The 19968-nt window shown below is 43.9% G+C and overlaps 1 long non-coding RNA gene and 1 pseudogene across 2 annotated transcripts in view; one reads left to right on the top strand and one right to left on the bottom strand.

The window, feature by feature from the left end:
- LOC114271786 (uncharacterized) overlaps nucleotides 1-19968 on the bottom strand; it is a 192054-nt gene that overhangs the window by 46088 nt on the left and 125998 nt on the right. The gene's annotated exons all lie outside the window — the stretch shown is intronic.
- The window catches only part of LOC114293466 (protein CLAVATA3 INSENSITIVE RECEPTOR KINASE 6-like), an 87032-nt pseudogene continuing 70124 nt past the window's right edge, over nucleotides 3061-19968 (top strand).

Below are 19968 nucleotides of genomic sequence, written 5' to 3'. Positions count from 1 at the left end.
AGTGAGAGAAATGTCAGAAGTTCGCACATCAAATACATCAACCAACTAGAGAGCTTCTACCATTAACTAGCCCATGGCCCTTCGCAATGTGGGGCTTGAACATAGTAGGACCTCTTCCAATGGCACCCGGCAACAGGAAGTTCTTCCTTGCAGCAACAGACTACTTTACAAAATTGGTGGAAGCAGAAGCACTCGCCTCAATAAAAGAGAAAGATGTGAAGAAGTTTGTCTGGCAGAATATCATTACTCGGTACGGCATACCCAAGGCTCTAATATCTGACAACGGCACTCAGTTCGATGGCAAAATTTTTAGAGGCTTTTCTGAAGAGTACAAGATAAAATTCTATAACTCTACACCAGCATACCCCCAAGCAAATGGCCAGGCGGAAGCATCAAACAAAGTCATCTTAGATGGATTGAAGAAAAGGCTGGAGAAAGCAAAAGGCAAGTGGGCTGAGGAGCTCCCTTATGTTTTATGGGCTTACCGTACCACACCTCGACGGTCAACTGGAGAAACACCTTTTTCCTTGGCCTATGGCATGAAAGCAGTAATCCCACTAGAAGTTGACCTTCCCACTATTAGAAGTGAAAATTTTGACCCAGATTTAAATAGAGAAGCCATAGCCTTAAAACTCGACCTTGCGGAAGAGAGAAGAGAAAGAGCACTGGTTCACATCGCCTCATACTAGCAAGAGTTATCCATAAAATATAACAAGATGGTACATCCGAGGCAATTCAAGATTGGAGATTGGGTGATGATGGGCAAAGTAATGGGAAACACCCTGGTACCCGGATACGGCAAGTTAGGGCCTAATTGGGAAGGACCTTACAAAGTGGTTGGATTAGCAGGAAAATGGGCATACCACTTGGAAGATAGAGACACCAAGGCCATTCCCAGGCCATGGAACACGGCCAATCTCAAACTATTTTATTTTTAGCTTTTCTTTAAACATACTTGTAGTTTTTCTTTTTATAATAAAACAAGTAGTTTCCTTTTCAGCATAAATTGTTTTCTTCTGTAAAAATAGTTTAGTGAGCTAGGGGCAATGAAATCAGAGTTGGCCGAAATAACCAACTTTGAGCTTTCTTTAGCTGAGATCAGGATCTAGGCTGAAGAGGTTGACTGGAATAACCAACACTGAGCTCTCTTTAGCCGAGATCAAGATCTAGGCTGAAGAGGTTGGCTGGAAAAACCAACACTTCTCTTCAACCAAGATCAAGATCTAGGCTGAAAAGGTTTGGCAGGAATAACCAAACACTTGGCTCTAGGTTGGTAGGAATAACCAACACTGAGCTCTCTTCAGCCGAGATCAGGATCTAGGCTGAAGAGGTTGGCTGGAAAAACCGACACTTACTTCTCTTCAGCCGAGATCGGGATCTGAACTGAAGAGGTTAGCTGGAAAAACCAACACCTATCTCTCTTCAGCCGAGATAAGGATCTAGGCTGAAGAGTGGTTGGCTGGAATAACCAACTTTTGATACTCTTCAACCGAGATAAGGATCTAAGCTGAAGAGTGATTGGCTGGAATAACCAACTTTTGATACTCTTCAACCGAGATAAGGATCTAGGCTGAAGAGTGGTTGGTTGAAATAACCAACTTTTGGTACTCTTCAACTGAGATAAGGATCTAGGCTGAAGAGGTTGGCAGGTATAACCAAACAGATTGCAAGGTTAAGACCGAGATAGGTATCTCGGCCAGAAAATATTATACTTCATACAAATTATAGTTGAAAAATAAGTGCAGGTATGGAATAGACTGAACAAAAAGACGAAGATTTTCATTCAAAATCCAAATCAGAAGTACAAAAGGTGGGGCCTCAGCCCGGTTACAAACTTTTTTTGTTAAACAAGGAAAAGAAAAATCAGGAGAAAAAGTCTTCCAAGTTGGCGTCCAAATCAACCCGGGCTTCACCCAGAGATAGCTCGGTTGTGGCAAGCACACCTTGGTTGAGCTCGGTCGAAGGCACCACGATAGTCGCAACAGGTGAATGTAGGATGGAGACCACTGGAGTGGGAAAGGTAGACTGGCGACCGGGCTGGGCATTGTCTTCAGGAGAAGGATCCTCGTCGTCCTCCCTTTCTTGAAGAAATTTTTGCTGAATGGCAGTAGCATACTCCACCATGTAGCTCGGTATGAAATGTAGAGGAGGGTTTTGGAAGACCTCGGTCTCTTGGCCATGACCGAGCTTGGCCACAGCCGCTTTCTATCCATATTTGAAGAATATATCATTGGCAGCTTCGCATTGTTGGATGTAAGTGGCCTCCCCCTCCTTGTAACCCCGGTCTTCAGCGTCTTCCACGCTTTTCTCCAATCGAGCGATCTCAGTATTCTTCTTTCTCTCGAGCTTGGCTAGCTCGCTCAGATATTTGTCTTTCAACTCGGCCGCAGCCTTTTGCTTATCAGCTTCAGCTGAGCTAACAAGACCGGTCAGGCGGGCCATTTCAATATGTAGCTCGGTCATTTTCTACTTAGACTCTTCTAGCTCGACTGATTTAGCATTGGCCTCTGCCACGGCCTGCCGCATGGTCTTACATAGCCCCAGCACCTGCTTGTGAGCGACATGATTCTTCTGCATGGCCTGCAAAAGGAGAGATAATAATTACATCTAAGGCTGAACAAACAGATGTGCAAATTAGGACAAGAAAATGGAGAACTTACCAGCACCATTGATTTTGTTGCCGAGCGAATGGCCTTCAGCTCGGTGAGATGGTCATAGTGCTCCATATCAGTTGGAAGGCATACGCTCTTGGCAAGGTTAAAAGCCAGCGAATGGTCCTTTTTTGTGACCACCGAGTCGGTGCTAGTAATAGCTCGATTCTTGTAAGTGATCTTTGGCACCCATTCTGAAGGGCTAGCCCGGTTTAAACGCACTGGTTCTGGGCTCAGCTGGGTAGATTGAGAAAGTATGGTGTCTTCTTCAGCGACGAGACGTGGCTCGGTTGTGGAAGTTCGAGCACGTTTGCTTGGCCAAGATAATGAAGGCTAGGTGGTTGGAAGTGCTACCACAGCCTCTTGTGTTTGGCCGGCTTGTGGTACCTCAGCTTGATTTGTTTCGGTGATGAGGGCCCTAACTGCTCTCTTCTTGGCCATTTTTTGCTCCGCTGTTAGTGGGATAAGGTTGATTTGTGGAAGGGTTGGATCAGGTTCAGGTGATGGCTCTAAAAGGAAATCTATCACCCTGGTCTTCCTCCTACCACTGTATCTATATGTTGGCTCAGAATTCAATAGCTCGGCCCAACCTCGTTCGCGTATCAGAGTGCGGCGCGGAGTGCGTCAAGATTGGGGTATTGATACTGCTGCTTTAGTTGGTCCAAATCTGCAAAATGAGAAAGCAACGGTTAGCACGGTACCAAACTTATAAACAGAGTAAAGAAAGCACAAAACTAAGCCGAGGTAGTTATACCAGCTACTCCTTTGTTCCAGTTAATCTGGTCTCCTAGTATTTGGGCTTCTTGATCTTCGAAGTTACCAGAGACCTAGAAAAAATCGTCGTCGTTTACATCTTTATCTGGGGTGTTTTTTATTATTTTATGTAGTATACCCAGCCGTCTTCATTTTGGCCAAGGGAATATTGGTGAAAAAGCTCGGCTAAACCGAGGTTGAGGCCAAGCCGGCGATTTAGCTCGGCGATGCCGTTTATTATTCTGTATGAATTTGTGGAAAGCTAGGTAGGGAAAAGTCTTGTTTGTCTAAGGAATTCACAAAGAAGAGGTTGTACAGGGAATTGGAGTCCGGTTTCTAAAATAGAAAGGAGGGTGAAGGAACGAAGCCCGATTTTCCCCAGGGAGTGGTGTCTAGTTCGGCTAAACTAAAATGAACATCATCAGGCATGTTGTAGTCCCTTTAGAACTCGGCCATAGCCCCTGGAGAGTTTGCTAAGAATCTATATTTACGCATGTGGACTTAAAATAGGTATAAATTAGCTCGGTGTTGAAATGGTGTTGAGTATCTCGGTTGAAGCGTTCAAAGGAGTGCCTAGCCAACCTAAGTCAGTCTGCAAAGTGAAAAGGAAAAGTCTTAAGCACAGATCGATGGACCGTGCTGAGTACAAAGGCAAAATTAGTATAAGTCTAGCTCGGCTACGTGGAATACTATCTGTTCTTAGTTCGGTTGGTGCAGAGGACTTTAGCTCGGCTAAATGAAACTAAAGGTTTGGGATGAAGTTTTATTTCGGTCATTAGAAGAGTTATCTAGTTTGGCTAGGTTCACGCCTAAAGATACAACCAACTTCCTAGTTCGGTTGGAATTCTATTTTGGATCAAAAGCGTCGTTTTTCAGATTGTTCGTGAATCCAGTGGATCTATTACTTGGTTCTTGGAGTAAAGTGGTCATTTCCCATGGAAACTACAAAGTGTTTTGAGAAACATATATACTATGCTATGTACTACAATACTATGCAAAATGAACAAAAAAAAAAAGAAAGGCTTAAGCCACATACCAGTTCAAGGTGGGGGGACTGAAGATTGAAATAATATCAGCAGAAAACACGAGCTTTGTAGATGCAGTGTTGAGTAAAAATGGAGGCTCAGAAGGTAGAGAGAGAGAAGATGATGAATAGTAGAAATGGTTGGTTTAAAACATTTGGTTTTTGTGTAAAGAATGTGAAAAAGGCGGGACTGTTCAAATTTCGCGAGATACTGTAGACACCCCATTTTGACCGTCCTCAAGACTTGGACGTCACCGTTTGAACACTCGGTGATTATCCATGTTTGTGTTCGTTTGGAGTTCCCGGAGGTCTCGGCTACGCGCCCTGCCTCAGGATCTCCGAACTTGACTGTTTAGTGTCTGGTTTTGCACCAAACACTTGTGTTTTGCCTTGGAAGGGCAGGGAATGCCTTGTGAGGCATCCCCACACACCACCGGCAGTGGCTAGAGGCCACTGGCTGGTTTTTGCTGCCACCGGCAATGTATATTGCCGGCCGGCACTCTTTGTTGCCGGTCGGCACTAAATTTTGTCAAAATGACATTTTTGGCCGGCTGATTACTGTGCATCTGCTTTTGCAGATATTTTAAGACAGCTGTCTTGCTTTTTGCTCCCCTCCATACACGTGTATGGAGGGATTTCTCTCTTTAGAAGCTTGTCTTGTAAGCTTTACAAGACAATAAGCTCTATAAGAGAGAGCCTTGTCTCTTGGCTTTAGGTGAGAGACTTTAGACATTTTAGAGAAAGAGAACACAGAGAGAAGCTCTGGTTTTAGGGTTAGGGTTAGATACACACTCTATCTCTCTTTTACTCTCTTTGTATTCTAGGTGCTTTAGTCCATACTATTGCACACAAACACCTAGTGTTTCACCTTCCTTTGGTTACTGAGGTTCTAAGGGACTAATTTTGGTGTTTTGGTGTTGGATTCAAGCCAAGGAGGGCCATTGGAGCATCATTGTTGAAGAGGTCTTCAAGGGTGAGAATCTTACCTCTTTTTACCCCATTTTTGCATCTTGTTTTTACCTATCTTTGAACTGTTTTTGTGCTTAGTGTATAACATAAAAAAGTTCTTTTTTTTAGCCCTCTTGATTGTTTATTAAGAGTGTTTTGTGGTTTGAGGGTGTTTGACCCCTCTTAAGCCTTGAAAGGCCCCATTTTGAGCCATTTTGAGCAAGTTTCGAGACTTTGGTGTTTGGGCCTCTTCACCACTGTGCCTTGAAGTCTCCAAAAAGAGAGGGCCACCCCCTCTCCTTGTTGTCCTTGAAAAGGACCATTTTTGGCCTCTTAAGGGAGCATCTAGCTAAGCTTCATGTTGACCATGCCTTGGCTGTTTTTTGTGCCTAATATGTCATATTATACCTCTGTTTTTTGTTGGTTTTGGTACACAATGCATGCTTAGCATACCTACCATGTTATTGCCTCAATGTGCCTTAGGTTGTTAGCCCTTGTTAGAGCATGTTTTAGGCTTAGTCTTGTGAAGCTTTTGTGCATATTTTGCCATGTTTTAGGTCTGTCCATAGTTGTTTGGGTCGAATTTGGCATGCTTAGTATAGCTCCTTTGCATTCCGACTTGTTGGCCTTAAGTGTGTGAGTGTATAGCATGACATTTTTGCATTGATTTGGTGATTTGGAATCATCCACCATGTCATTTCAGACCTTATAGTATGCTTGTATGCTTGCTTTAATTACCTCTTTGATGCTTTGAAGGTTTGTGTAACATGTTCCATGTTTTGGAACTTGTGCATACCTTTGAATTTGAGCCATTTAGATGCCATCTAAGTGGTCTTTTGGGCTTTATTTTATGTGCTAAAATTCTGTTTTTAGTCATTTAGTTCATGCCATGTTCGGTCTTGCTAAGTGTAGTTCAATACTCCATTGGTTTACTTTGAGTACTTGGACCATTTGCATACTAATGTTTAGCTTATCTTGTTGCTTGGTTTGACATCATCCTAACATGATTTCTAATGCTTACCTTGCATGCTATATGTCCATGATTGCCTCATTCAAATGTGCTTAGAAATAGCCCTTTGATGCTTAAGCATTTGGGCCTTAACATGTGCATGCGTGTATGTGTATTTTGGTCCCTTATTTTGGTCACTTCGGCCGCTGTTTTGGGTCTATTTAGAGTTGCCTAAATCGTGCATAAGTCCATCTTTTCATCCATTTGCATTGCCTCATGTTTGCTTGTATGCTTGCATAAGTGCCTTGCCATGCCATGTTGCATCTTTAGCTTGCATGCCTAGGTTGCATTGCATCTTGCATGCATGCCTTGTTCCTTGACTTGGTGATAGGAATTGGGCCTTGGTTTGTTTGTTTGGTTTGCATTTCATTTGACATGAAAGTTGCACTCTTGATCCTTTGGGCCATCTGTAGATGCGCCCGCGGAGGGCCTCGCTACAGTTCGGACTCGATTTGTGTCACGGTTCTTAATCTGAACCAAAGAGTCCAAATCTGGCAAATCGTTTTGAGAAACAGATTTTTGAAAAAGTAGTGCCAAACATGGACTGCTTTGCCAGATACAGAGTCGCCACCTAAATATTTTTTATGGGAGAATTTAGGAAACCCTGACTCGGTGCCGAAGGCCACATGTCCGTCATCACCGGAGTTGTCTCGGCTCGGGAGCTTGGGTACGATCGGGGAAGGTCAGCTATGAGCACCCCCTTTCGCCCGGTCCGAAGACCGGCCTCTACTAACCGTGATATCCGTTTTTGAAAACTTTATGTGTTCTTAAACCAATTGTTAGCCTAGAATTACTATGTTATGCGCACAGCAAACAAGTATAGACCAAATCGCTTAAATTGGAACGAAACATAGCACGTTTGTTTTGAAAATGGTTTGCTACTCGCAAGTAGGCTAAAATGCAGGTTTTGCCACCCTCAAGTGGGCTTTAGAAAAGACGGTTTTTCCACTATCTGGTGGGCTTAAAACTCACAGTTTTAATGCATTATTCCAATTTATGTAATTTGACCTCCATCCACAGGCATTCAAGCAGTTATATCACATAAGCAGCTAGCCTCATGGTAATCATGCTATCATGGCAACATTCACACGCATGCGATATGCTAAAGCATAAAAGCTTACCTAGTACTCCGAGCCAAAACAGAAACTAGTTAGTAATCATATGCATGATCCTAGTTCATGTTAAAAATGGCTAATGCAACACATGCAAAGATGCAGTCTAAACAGGCTCGGCTATCCTAAAGATGGCATGTGAAATGCTGCAACTAACAAGTACTCAACTTGGAATTGAAATACAAGTGCAGTTAGCATGATGTGCCGAGCCCGGTGCATGTAAGACAAATGTATGGATGCACGCATGCTATCATACTGTTATGCTAATTTAAATATGCCCTAGTCTACCATCATAAGCGGGTAAATAAAAAGGGAGAAAGAAGTGGAGGTTGGAAGACATGCACACATGCACCCACATTTATTACAAGTTTGCCCTCGCTCGGAGGGACCAAAAGAATAATACAGTCCGAATGATAAATCGACTATCCTAGCTAATTAATTATTACAAACCCTTAATTAATTAACAAAATAAATGCAGCAAGAAGGTGGCTGCAGCCCTGCCTTGGGATGCGTGAGTGATGCATGCTCGGATCCGTCTCGCCTGGAAAGCCCGTACCATAACACTGCCACCTCTGTTTATACTGCCATATCTCTCTGAAAATTGCCAAAACTCCAGGACAGGCTCCTTGCATGCTGCAGAGCACCACCGGCTAGGGGAAATTCTCACCGGCAGTTCACAACTTCCATCGGATGTTTATTGGGTCACCGACATTTCAAAAAGTGCCGGTCGGCACTAAATTCTGCCGATCGGCAGAAGCTCCCTGCAGAAGACAGTTTTGACAGCAACAGAGAATAGACAGCATATGGCATAGGATTTCAAGCACATGTATGCATGGACACACTCCCTATCATGTAATGGACTCAAGGGAACATGGCCCTCGACCCTCGGGCCACCAATCACGCATTTCGATGCATGATGGCCAAAGAGTCAAGTATGCATTTCAATGTCAAATGCAATGCACACAAAACATACAAGGGACCCAACCTCAATCATGGTTGGTCAAGAGGCGAGGCAATGCACAACAATGCACATGCGACCTAAGCATGCAAGCAAACATACAAACATGCAATATAACTACATGGCACACACAATGCTAACAACATAACATGCACAACGTATTGAAACATGGCATACACAATGCAAGATGGACTTACACCAATGTGAGTGAACCTCAGCCGCACCCACATCAGTGGCCATAAGATGAAAATGAAATGCCTCGAAATGCGTGCACACGGGCACGCAAACCGAGGCAATGGCATATGCAATGCAATGGCTAAAATGGCATATAGAATGCAACATGGACTTATACTAACATGAGAGAGCCTCAGCCACACTCACATAAGAGGCCGATGGATGAAAATGAAGTGCCTCGAAATGCGTGCACACGGGCACGCAAACCGAGGCAATGGCATATGCAATGCAATGGCACGGAAAATGATATGCAAACATGCTAATGGGATTTCAGCACTGAAATGTGGGGGAAAACAGCCCCGAAATGAGGCGAAAGCACACCCGATGCATGGAATAGTCCCCAAACATGAATTTTGGCACCCGAAATGGCCTATAGCTATACCAAACATGCACAATATGGACATGCAATGAATAGACAGTAGCAAGGAAGCCCCAAAATAATCATTTTTCCAGTTCAAAGCATGGCCAAACAGCAAACATGAATAGGGCAAAACTAGTATGCAAAAATGGCCCTAAATATGAGATTATGAAGCAACTCACAGCTGCTGACTTCAAACGGGTTAGGGCCCTTCAACAACATTGGAGAGGGGCCCAAAATATGCACATTTACAGAACTGTAAAAACCCCAAAAACAAACATAGGTATGGCTAAGATCTTATGCAAGAAATGGGCCAAAAGGTGGCCAAAGAAGCAAGTATACAAAACATTCATCAAACAGCCAAAGACCCTTAATGAAACATGACAAGGGGATCAAAATATGGCTGTTTTTAGTTCGGACCAAAGTCCAAAAACAGCAACATCAGGGGCTGCCAAGGCATGCAAAAATGGGACCCAAAAGAGAATATAAAGGCAAGTATAGCATGGAGATCCCAAACAGTGTTGAGCCCTTCTTCAATGTTGAAGAGGAGCTCAAAATAAGCCTATTTACAGTTTACATCATGCTCCAAAACATATTACACATAATCCAAAAATAACATGCAAGATTAGGGCCTAAAGGAGAGATAAAGAAGGAAGTGCTAGCTACTGTCCTCAAACAGCAAGAGGTCCTCAATCAAACATGAAGAGGACCTCAAAATATGATGATTTATAGTTTGGGTCGGAGCCCAAAAATGCAAGCAACTATGGCTTAGCTATGAAGCAAGAAAAGACTAGAAAAGGGAAGAGGAGGACTCACCCTTGAAGACCAGCAAACCAGCACCTCTTGGACCAAGTTTAGGTGCTCCTAAGCTCTGAGGAACAGCCTCAAGTTGCTGCAATGGAGTAAGGATGCCTTGTGCTATGAGTTGATGAAGAAATGGCCCAAGAACAAGGGTGTTTGATGGTTGAATGGGAGAGATAGAGGGAGATATATAGAGGGATGTATATATCAATCCCAGCTGGTTTTTCTAACCTAGTATAAGGAAGAAGAGAGCTTCCTTTATAGAGCCAAGGGAGTAAGACTTCTCTTAGAAGCTTCAAAACCAAGAGCCAAGATCCTCCATACACGTGTATGGAGGATCCAGTCTGTGCCCTCCAGCTGGCACAGCTGGAATCCACTCAATCTGTAGAATGCTCCGGAAGGTCATCGGCTAGCAAAAATGGTCAGTCAGCTACTTTAATCTTCCGGTCGACAATCTATTTGGCCGTTCGGCCATCTGTTCTGGCCGGTCGGCCATCTATTTGGCCGGTCGGCATAATGTTTGGCCGGCCGGCAGGAAAAATCTGCTCTGCAGGTCCAACTTCAAACGAGCATAACGTCTTCATATGAACTCCTTTTCAGGTCAATCTTGTGTCCAAATTGAATCCCCGGAAGTAAGCTTTCCCATGGCACCAGCCGTGCATCAAAATTCCAACTGTACAAAAAGTTATGCTTGTTTTGGTGAAGGCTGCTCAGTTTCGGCTCAACCGGGATGATGCCCAACTTCAACCAATCATATCTCCGCCCTCCGGACTCAGATTTAAGAGATTCTTCAGTGAAAAATGAAGCCCCAGAAGTCTTCTTTCCAATGGTGGTGACCTCATAACTAAACTCCAAGTGTACAGATAGATAAGCCCGATTCAGCGAGGGCTGCTTGACTCGCTTCTACTCGGATTCATGCCGAACTTCTCCCAAACTAGTTTTCTCCTCTCCTTTCCTCTCTTCTTCAACTCCAAACCCCTAAAAAAAGTGTTTTTAAGGATTTGCCTCTCTCCTTGCCGAAGAAACTGAACATTTGCCCTGCACACCTTTCTCCGCCAAGCAAAACATCAGTGGTGCCCAAGTCTTAAGGGCGGTCAAAAATGGGGTGTCTACAGTTGCCCCTCTTTGACAGAACTCGAAAGTCATAACAATGACGGGAGTGAATGTCAAAGCCCAGAGACGACCCATTTTTGACAAGGCCGAAGACTTGGACAAACAAACAAAATACCGATAAATAAATGGTTGTGCCCACAGGCTGCCTACGTATCCCTTTGCAAGGAATCAAACCAGCGTAGTTCAGGGGCAGGATGCAAATGATATGCAGGAAGACTTTGATAATTGGACTTATACGCCACGCGAAGCCAGTTTGCACTCAAAACAATGCAATGTACTAACAAGTACAAGTGAGGTGCGCAAAATAGCGCGAATGTAGCTGTGATGAAGCAATTATGCAAAATAAATGCAACATTTTAAGCGAATGCTATGCCAGCAAGTAGACATGAACCAAACTACATCTCATGCAGAAAGGATGTAAGAGAATTATGCAATTCTCACGAACAAGTGCGTTAGATACACAAAAGTGAACGAAGTGTGATAGATACACTAAGTGGACAAACATGCGTGATAGATACACAAAAGTGAAGAGAGTGTGATGGATACACTAGGTAAGCGTAGTGTGATGGATACACTAAAGGTGAACACAAAACGTGATAGATGCACCTAGTGAACAAGTATGATAGATATACTGAAAGCGAACACAAAGTGTGATAGATGCACTTAGTGAGCAAGTATGATAGATATACTAAAAGGGAACACAAAGTGTGATAGATGCACTATGTGAATAGAGTGTGATTGATACACTAAAAGCGAACACAAACTGTGATAGATGCACAGTGTGAACAAAGTATGATTGATATACTGAAAATGAACACAAAGTGTGATAGATGCACTATGTGAACAAGTATGATAGATATACTAAAAGGGAACACAAAGTGTGATAGACGCACTATGTGAACAGAGTGTGATTGATACACTAAGAGCGAACACAAAGTGTGATAGATGCACTTAGTGAGCAAGTATGATAGATATACTAAAAGGGAACAAAAGTGTGATAGATGCACTATGTGAACAGAGTGTGATTGATACACTAAAAGCGAACACAAAGTGTGATAGATGCACAGTGTGAACAAAGTATGATTGATATACTGAAAATGAACACAAAGTGTGATAGATGCACTATGTGAACAGAGTGTGATTGATACACTAAAAGTGAACACAAAGTGTGATAGATGCACAGTGTGAACAAAGTATGATTGATATATTGAAAATGAACACAAAGTGTGATAGATGCACTATGTGAACAGAGTGTGATTGATACACTAAAAGTGAACACAAAGTGTGATAGATGCACTATGTGAACAGAGTGTGATTGATACACTAAAAGTGAACACGAAGAGTGATAGATGCACTAGGTGAACAGAGTGTGATTGATACACTAAAGGTGAACACGAAGTGTGATAGATGCACTTAATGAACAAGTATGATTGATATACTAAAGGTGAACACAAAGTGTGATAGATGCACTTAGTGAACAAGTATGATTGATATACTAAATCAATGAAGTGCGATTGATACACTGAAAGTGTGATACAGAAAACGAGAATGTGTGTGATAGATACACAAAATGAAAGAAATGTGATTGATACACTAAGTGAAGAGAGTGTGATTGATACACTAAATGAGAATGTGGGTGATAGATACTCAAAGCGAGTGAAGTGTGATTGATACACTAAGGCAAATGAAGTGTGATTGATACACTATATGAATGAGAGCGTAACTGAAGCGTGATTGATACACTAAGTAGATTAGAGTGTAATTGAAATTAGAGTGTAATTGATACACTAAGTGAATGAAGTGTGATTGATACACTAAGCGAATGAAGTGTGATTGATACACTAAAGTGAGTGTGTGTGATTGATACACGAAAGTGAATGACCTTAAAACGGAACTTCTTTGAATGAACCGTGCATACAATATCGTGCATGACTGAGGAAGAAACTTGATAGGTATAATGCATTACAATGCAAGTGAAGTGGGTGCATAAAAATGTAAGTGGAAGAGTGTATAACCTTGAAGCAGGATTGATCTTGCGCCTGAGGTAGAGGTACACTCATATTTCGGAGCATTGATAAGGCCCTGAAGAGGTACGTCCGGAGTACAATCACGGAATTTTCTGAAGTTGACACAAACTCAGATACTTCGATTTTCGCTCTTTTGTCTTTGCTTTGCAGTTTGGAACCATCATAGCTTCAGATAGGTCCTGGTTTCACCGTTCACACTTATCGGGGGTGGACCCTGCAGTTTTATGGAAAAAAGAATCTTGTTTTGCACAAACGTGAAGGATGTCACAGCACTCTGAGCACAAAACGATTTATTTTTGAAATTGAGAGATGAGTTTTCGACCAGGTATTGAGCCTACGACTGAACACAGCGAGAAAGACTCAACAACGGAAAACAAAAGGTAAACAACCTAAACACGTCGAGACACGCTCGGAACGACTCAAAGCAAGAATCGAGACAAACAAAACAAAAGACACGACACACAGACGTGCACAGGGAGCCTGTTTCACCGGGTATTATTCCCACCCTTTCTTATTTGTGATTCTCACATCACTCGGCTCTCAAGCTCGGTTTTTCTCTCAAAACCCTTTTCTCGCTTTTTCTCTCAGCGCACATCTCTCTATTCTTTAATCTCTCGTTTTTCATCCCTCCCCTGGGTGGTTGATGGATAAACAGGGAGTCGTGGGCCCTTGCCTCTGGTATTCTACCATCTTTTGATTCTTGTTCACAACAGTGAATTCGTCCCACAGAGGGGGTTGCGCTACAACTGGGTATGTAGCAAATCTGTAGCTGACATCAGTTGATGATGCTCTGCTGGGAGGTTCGGACATGATCAGATCTGTCCAGATGAGGGAGTGGAATATCTCGCCCCATTCCAGTTCGTGCTTCGCACTTGTCTTGATACCTCATTGCTTGGAGGATGAGAGAGCTTTCAGCCCTTTGTTGTTGACTTCAGTTGTGCCCTTCTTAGCAGGTCGGGTGCCCTTCTTAGCGGGTAGTTGATGACGGGGGAAAGACAAAACACCTGACTCAACTGTGCCCCTAGTTCATCATTTTGACCATTTTTTTTTTGTTTTCTACGAAAACAATTTTTGACCAATATGAGAGTTAGATTAACACACTTGTTCGATTTTTGATTTGAAATCATGCAAGTCAGGCTATGAGCACTGAAAATTTTCCTTTTTTGGGTCCAAGAAATGGTCCAGTTTTTGGAAAAGATGGAACAATTTTCGAGAAAAGTAGTCAGCTTCAGTAAAAATTCTCAAAAACTATTTTTGCAAACGGCCAATGCTTAACAAGCACGGAACCCACTCTTGAGACGCACAACCTCGGATTTGGAGGAAAATTGCCCCCTTGCTCGAAGAGAGCTACATGGCAACGGAAAGTTGCCCCTTGTTTGCACGGCACCGCAGCGCATTGAATGGCAACGGAAAGTTGCCCCTTGTCTGAATGGCACCGTAGCGCATTATAATCAGTCCTCGAAGCGATGATTGCAACCGAACTCTCGGATACAGAGAAGGCAAAAATTATCAGAACCATTACATGGACACAATTGATTTTGAAGTGTTTTACGGCTGGACTTTGGAATGAAGTTGCCTACGTATCCCAAAGATGGGAATCAAGCCTTACGTAGTTCGGGGTTAAGGTACACTCGGGTATTTAACCTCTCCTTTTTAGGCTCTAACTTTTACCAAGGCGCCCGATGCGGGTTTTCGACCTTGCGAGCTTTGTTTTTCTTTTCTTTTCAATTTCTTTTCTTTTCATTTCTTTTCATTTCATTTTTTTTTTGATTTTCTTTTTTGTTCTTTTCTTTGCATTTTTTTTCTTTTTTGTATTTTTCTCTTGCTCTAACTTTTGCCTGAGTCGCCCTTCCGGGTTTTCGGCCCAGCGAGCCTCTCAAAGGGTAAAAGCGTAGTTTGGTCCATGCCAAATGGTTGTAGGATTTTGAAGCCATCCGTATCCAGGAAAGTGGCTGTTGATTTGCAAGAGGACTCATCTTCGGCTCTTCGAGCACGTCTGACATCTTTGCCCCTAGTTTGAAGGGTACTTCTGTTCTAGCTTTGCAAGCTTCTTCTGATGAGGTCTAGTCTTCTTGATCTGACTTTCTTGCCTCTTGTCCGAGGGCTGCTTCGAATCTGGCTACACAGGCCTCATATGGCGGTTGACCATTGAACATTCTGAATTTAAGTCCGAGGTTTGAAAACAAATGGACAGAATCTTGAGGCTGAGAGCGATCCTAGGCTGCACAATCTCAAGAGCGATTCCACACAAGTCTTCACAGGACTGCGCAAAACATTTTTCGAAAGTTTTTAAGAAAGCGACAAATCGCTCGCGCTGAAGACAGTGTGGGACCAATCTGGATCAAGCCAGGATCCTTCTCAGTACTCACATTAACAAACATGATCTCATTCATTAAGGGCTTAGCACGCCTATCTTTCCCTCAGTTTGATCAAATTTTGCAAAATCTGAGGAATTCCTTCCTCTCCATTTTTATCACCGCAGTGTTCAAAAAGGTTTTGAAAAGCTTAGGTCATTACAATGACTTCAAGGCACAGAAAAGGCACAGCTTCTAGTCAAATATTGCCATCTCGTTTAGAATTTCTAGCACAACTGGCACAAGGTAGAAGCAAATACAAGAGTGTGAAAATCACTGCTGTTCATTCAAATCTGTTGGCACAACTGGCTCCCCGGCAGAAACAGCCTCAAAAGGACAAACACAAAGCAAAATAGTGATATCCGAAGTAACACCCCCGGAATCACCCGACTTCTGTACAATAGGACTGACTCGATACAACGAGACAGACCCTTAATCGAAAAGACTGACTCAAAACAAAGAGAGAGACTCAAAACAAAACCACAAAACTGACTCAACACCCAAGTCAGAAGCTACAAAAAACCAGCATTCGCAAATGCTCAAAACAGTGCGTGCCACACGCCACATCTGGAGTAAACTGAGTGCCGCCCACAAGTGGTTCATCCCCTGATCACATATTCGTACTATCCCCCGAGTTCACTGATCCAGTGGTGATAGACTTTACTGAGCTGGTGCGGCAATGACCTTGTTGTCAAACAAATCCTGTACATCATGGCGCAGACGAAAGTAGCTATCGGTCTCATGACCGGTTTGTTGGTGGTACGCGCAGTACTTAGTCTGGTCATGCTTTGCAGGGATAGGATCGGGTAGGGGGCGTTGTTCCAACGGTTTCAGATGTCCTTTCCGGAGTAAGACCTCTAGAGCCTTTGACAAAGGCATATGAAGTGGAGTGAAGACCCTCTTGACTCGAGGTGGATATTTGGTTTTTTGTGAGCTACTTCCGGATGCATCGGTGAATGGGGTAGCTGTTCTTGGTGTGGTGGTGGCGACCATGCCCACCCCGGAAGATCTTGCAGCTGCGTCACCGCTGGTGGTCGCATTCGAACTGCGGGTAAACGCCCTCCTGGGCTGCTCCTTCTCCTGGTCAATGAGGCCCTGCTTCATAGCATCCTCGATCTGTACTCCCATCTCATGCAAATCTGAAAAGGTAGGGAAGGGGAGCACGATCATTTTCTGCATTAGTTTGGGCTGGAGGTTGCGCACAACCATCCGTATCTGATCCTTATCTGTTGGCCTAATGGTCATCATTGAGGCCTTGGCCCTCCACCGAGCCACGAATTCTGAGAAGCTCTCCTTAGGCTCCTGCCTCGTCGTCTCAAGATCACGGGTCGTAATCTCGATTTGTGTATTGTATGAATATTGTGCGACGAAGGCCTCAGCCATCTCGTCCCAACTTCTCTTGACGTTATCCTCCAATTTGGCATACCATGCGGCCGCTACACCTGACAGGGTCCGGCCAAATAAAGATAGCTTCTGCAGTCTAGTGAGGCTCATTGGCCTTAGGACGTCTGAAAATAGTCGTAGGTGCACCATGGGATCCCCAGACCCGTCAAAACGATCAATTTGTGGCATCTTAAACCGATCTGGCAGCGTCACGGCTGCGTCAATGTATCCGTCTCCAATGTCCGGAATGGACTTCACACCTTGAGATTTCTTGAACAGCTTTTCAAGCTTGTGCATTTTTAATGCCACGGGCTCCACCTCGGGCTCGAAGGGAGAATCTGATTGGTTGATAGGAGTGGGTGCCTTGGATAGTTGAGGTAGAATCGGGGGTGGAGCTGGCCCGACTAGAATGTCCGTATCATCCTGGACATGGGTTGCCTCCCCGAGTATGGGAACTCTTGGTGGGGGAGGAGCCTGGTGTGAAGTAGATACTCCAGTTTGCTGCTCCAATCTGGCAATTGTCTCTGCCTGTTGGGCTATGACCACAGCCTGTTGCTTGGCGAATTCTGCTTGACGGACAGTGTCTTGCTGCATGGCTTTCATACTATCCTGGAGTTGGCGCACCATCTCTTCCAGACTTGACATACTGTTCTAATCTAACTGAGCAACCGGTATATCTGTGTCGGCAATAGGTTCGGAAATCTCAGCCTGACTGCTCAAAGATCACTGATCTGGTAGCTGTTGTACTGGTGGTCTGTGCCTGACTAGCCTTCTCTAGCCCTGATTACCCTTGAACTGAATCTCTGACCTGACAAAGTCTGTCAGCACAAGTCCGATGAACCTCGGGGGATATCGGAGCCTTCTGAAGCTATGGTTCCAGGACTACCCTGTAAAAGGGAAAACAGAGAGCATCTCAGCCTAATTTCACTGTAACAGATTTGAGCATACTAGGATAAATGTACCCAATACTGATCACTGTTTCCCAAATATCTGCCTGTAAACTGATACCCTCAGGTAAAACTGATTCCCCAAATACTGATGCTGATGCCCACAGGCCTGATGCCCAGACTTGTAAACTGGTATATGCATTCCTGTAGAGATACACTCTAAAAGCACATAGCAAGGAAGAGAGAGACAAAACACCCCTATGTTGGGGTAGGGTTTTCCTGTCCTATTTTGTCAGGAACCAGGGTTTCACTATGCACACAGCAGTTTCAAACAACCTATCGGGTAAGCAACCTTTCCTAGTTTGGGATGGTCACTATGGATTCCGAATATGCACTAGGTCGAATGGTCAAAAAGGGTGCCCCGGTAAAACCGGGGTTTGTGTTCCCATACTGTCAGAGCCCATAACCGGTCAGCCTTATGGTCATGCCTTGACACGACAAGCCTCCGGCAAACCATTCAGGAATGGCAGATGGCAAACACGGTGTCCTAGGCGCGCCAATGCACATGCAATGCAAAGAAACACATAAGTGAAATCAAAACAGGATATCACGAGTTCGAGTCAAGCTCTCTAAACTCCCCAGCAGAGTCGCCAGAAACTGTAGATGCGCCCGCGGAGGGCCTTGCTACAGTTCGGACTCGATTTGTGTCACGGTTCTTAATCTGAACCAAAGAGTTCAAATCTGGCAAATCGTTTTGAGAAACAGATTTTTGAAAAAGTAGTGCCAAACATGGACTGCTTTGCCAGATACAGAGTCACCACCTAAATATTTTTTATGGGAGAATTTAGGAAACCCTGACTCGGTGCCGAAGGCCACATGTCCGTCATCACCGGAGTTGTCTCGGCTCGGGAGCTTGGGTACGATCGGGGAAGGTCAGCTATGAGCACCCCCTTTCGCCCGGTCCGAAGACCGGCCTCTACTAACCGTGATATCCGTTTTTGAAAACTTTATGTGTTCTTAAACCAATTGTTAGCCTAGAATTACTATGTTATGCGCACAGCAAACAAGTATAGACCAAATCGCTTAAATTGGAACGAAACATAGCACGTTTGTTTTGAAAATGGTTTGCTACTCGCAAGTAGGCTAAAATGCAGGTTTTGCCGCCCTCAAGTGGGCTTTAGAAAAGACGATTTTTCCACTATCTGGTGGGCTTAAAACTCACAGTTTTAATGCATTATTCCAATTTATGTAATTTGACCTCCATCCACAGGCATTCAAGCAGTTATATCACATAAGCAGCTAGCTTCATGGTAATCATGCTATCATGGCAACATTCACACGCATGCGATATGCTAAAGCATAAAAGCTTACCTAGTACTCCGAGCCAAAACAGAAACTAGTTAGTAATCATATGCATGATCCTAGTTCATGTTAAAAATGGCTAATGCAACACATGCAAAGATGCAGTCTAAACAGGCTCGGCTATCCTAAAGATGGCATGTGAAATGCTACAACTAACAAGTACTCAACTTGGAATTGAAATACAAATGCAGTTAGCATGATGTGCCGAGCCCGGTGCATGTAAGACAAATGTATGGATGCACGCATGCTATCATACTGTTATGCTAATTTAAATATGCCCTAGTCTACCATCATAAGCGGGTACATAAAAAGGGAGAAAGAAGTGGGGGTTGGAAGACATGCACACACGCACCCACATTTATTACAAGTTTGCCCTCGCTCGGAGGGACCAAAAGAATAATACAGTCCGAATGATAAATCGACTATCCTAGCTAATTAATTATTACAAACCCTTAATTAATTAACAAAATAAATGCAGCAAGAAGGTGGTCGCAGCCCTGCCTTGGGATGCGTGAGTGATGCATGCTCGGATCCGTCTCGCCTGGAAAGCCCGTACCATAACACTGCCACCTTTGTTTATACTGCCCTATCTCTCTGAAAATTGCCAAAACTCCAGGACAGGCTCCTTGCATGCTGCAGAACACCACCGGCTAGGGGAAATTCTCACCGGCAGTTCACAACTTCCATCGGTTGTTTATTGGGTCACCGGCATTTCAAAAAGTACCGGTCGGCACTAAATTCTGCCGATCGGCAGAAGCTCCCTGCAGAAGACAGTTTTGACAGCAACAGAGAATAGACAGCATATGGCATAGGATTTCAGGCACATGTATGCATGGACACACTCCCTATCATGTAATGGACTCAAGTGAACATGGCCCTCGACCCTCGGGCCACCAATCACGCATTTCGATGCATGATGGCCAAAGAGTCAAGTATGCATTTCAATGTCAAATGCAATGCACACAAAACATACAAGGGACCCAACCTCAATCAT

The sequence above is a fragment of the Camellia sinensis genome, chromosome 5 (assembly GCF_055761805.1).
Source record: "Camellia sinensis isolate YWXY chromosome 5, ASM5576180v1, whole genome shotgun sequence".
Lineage (NCBI taxonomy): Eukaryota > Viridiplantae > Streptophyta > Magnoliopsida > Ericales > Theaceae > Camellia > Camellia sinensis.
This window is presented reverse-complemented; position numbering and strand designations above follow the sequence as displayed.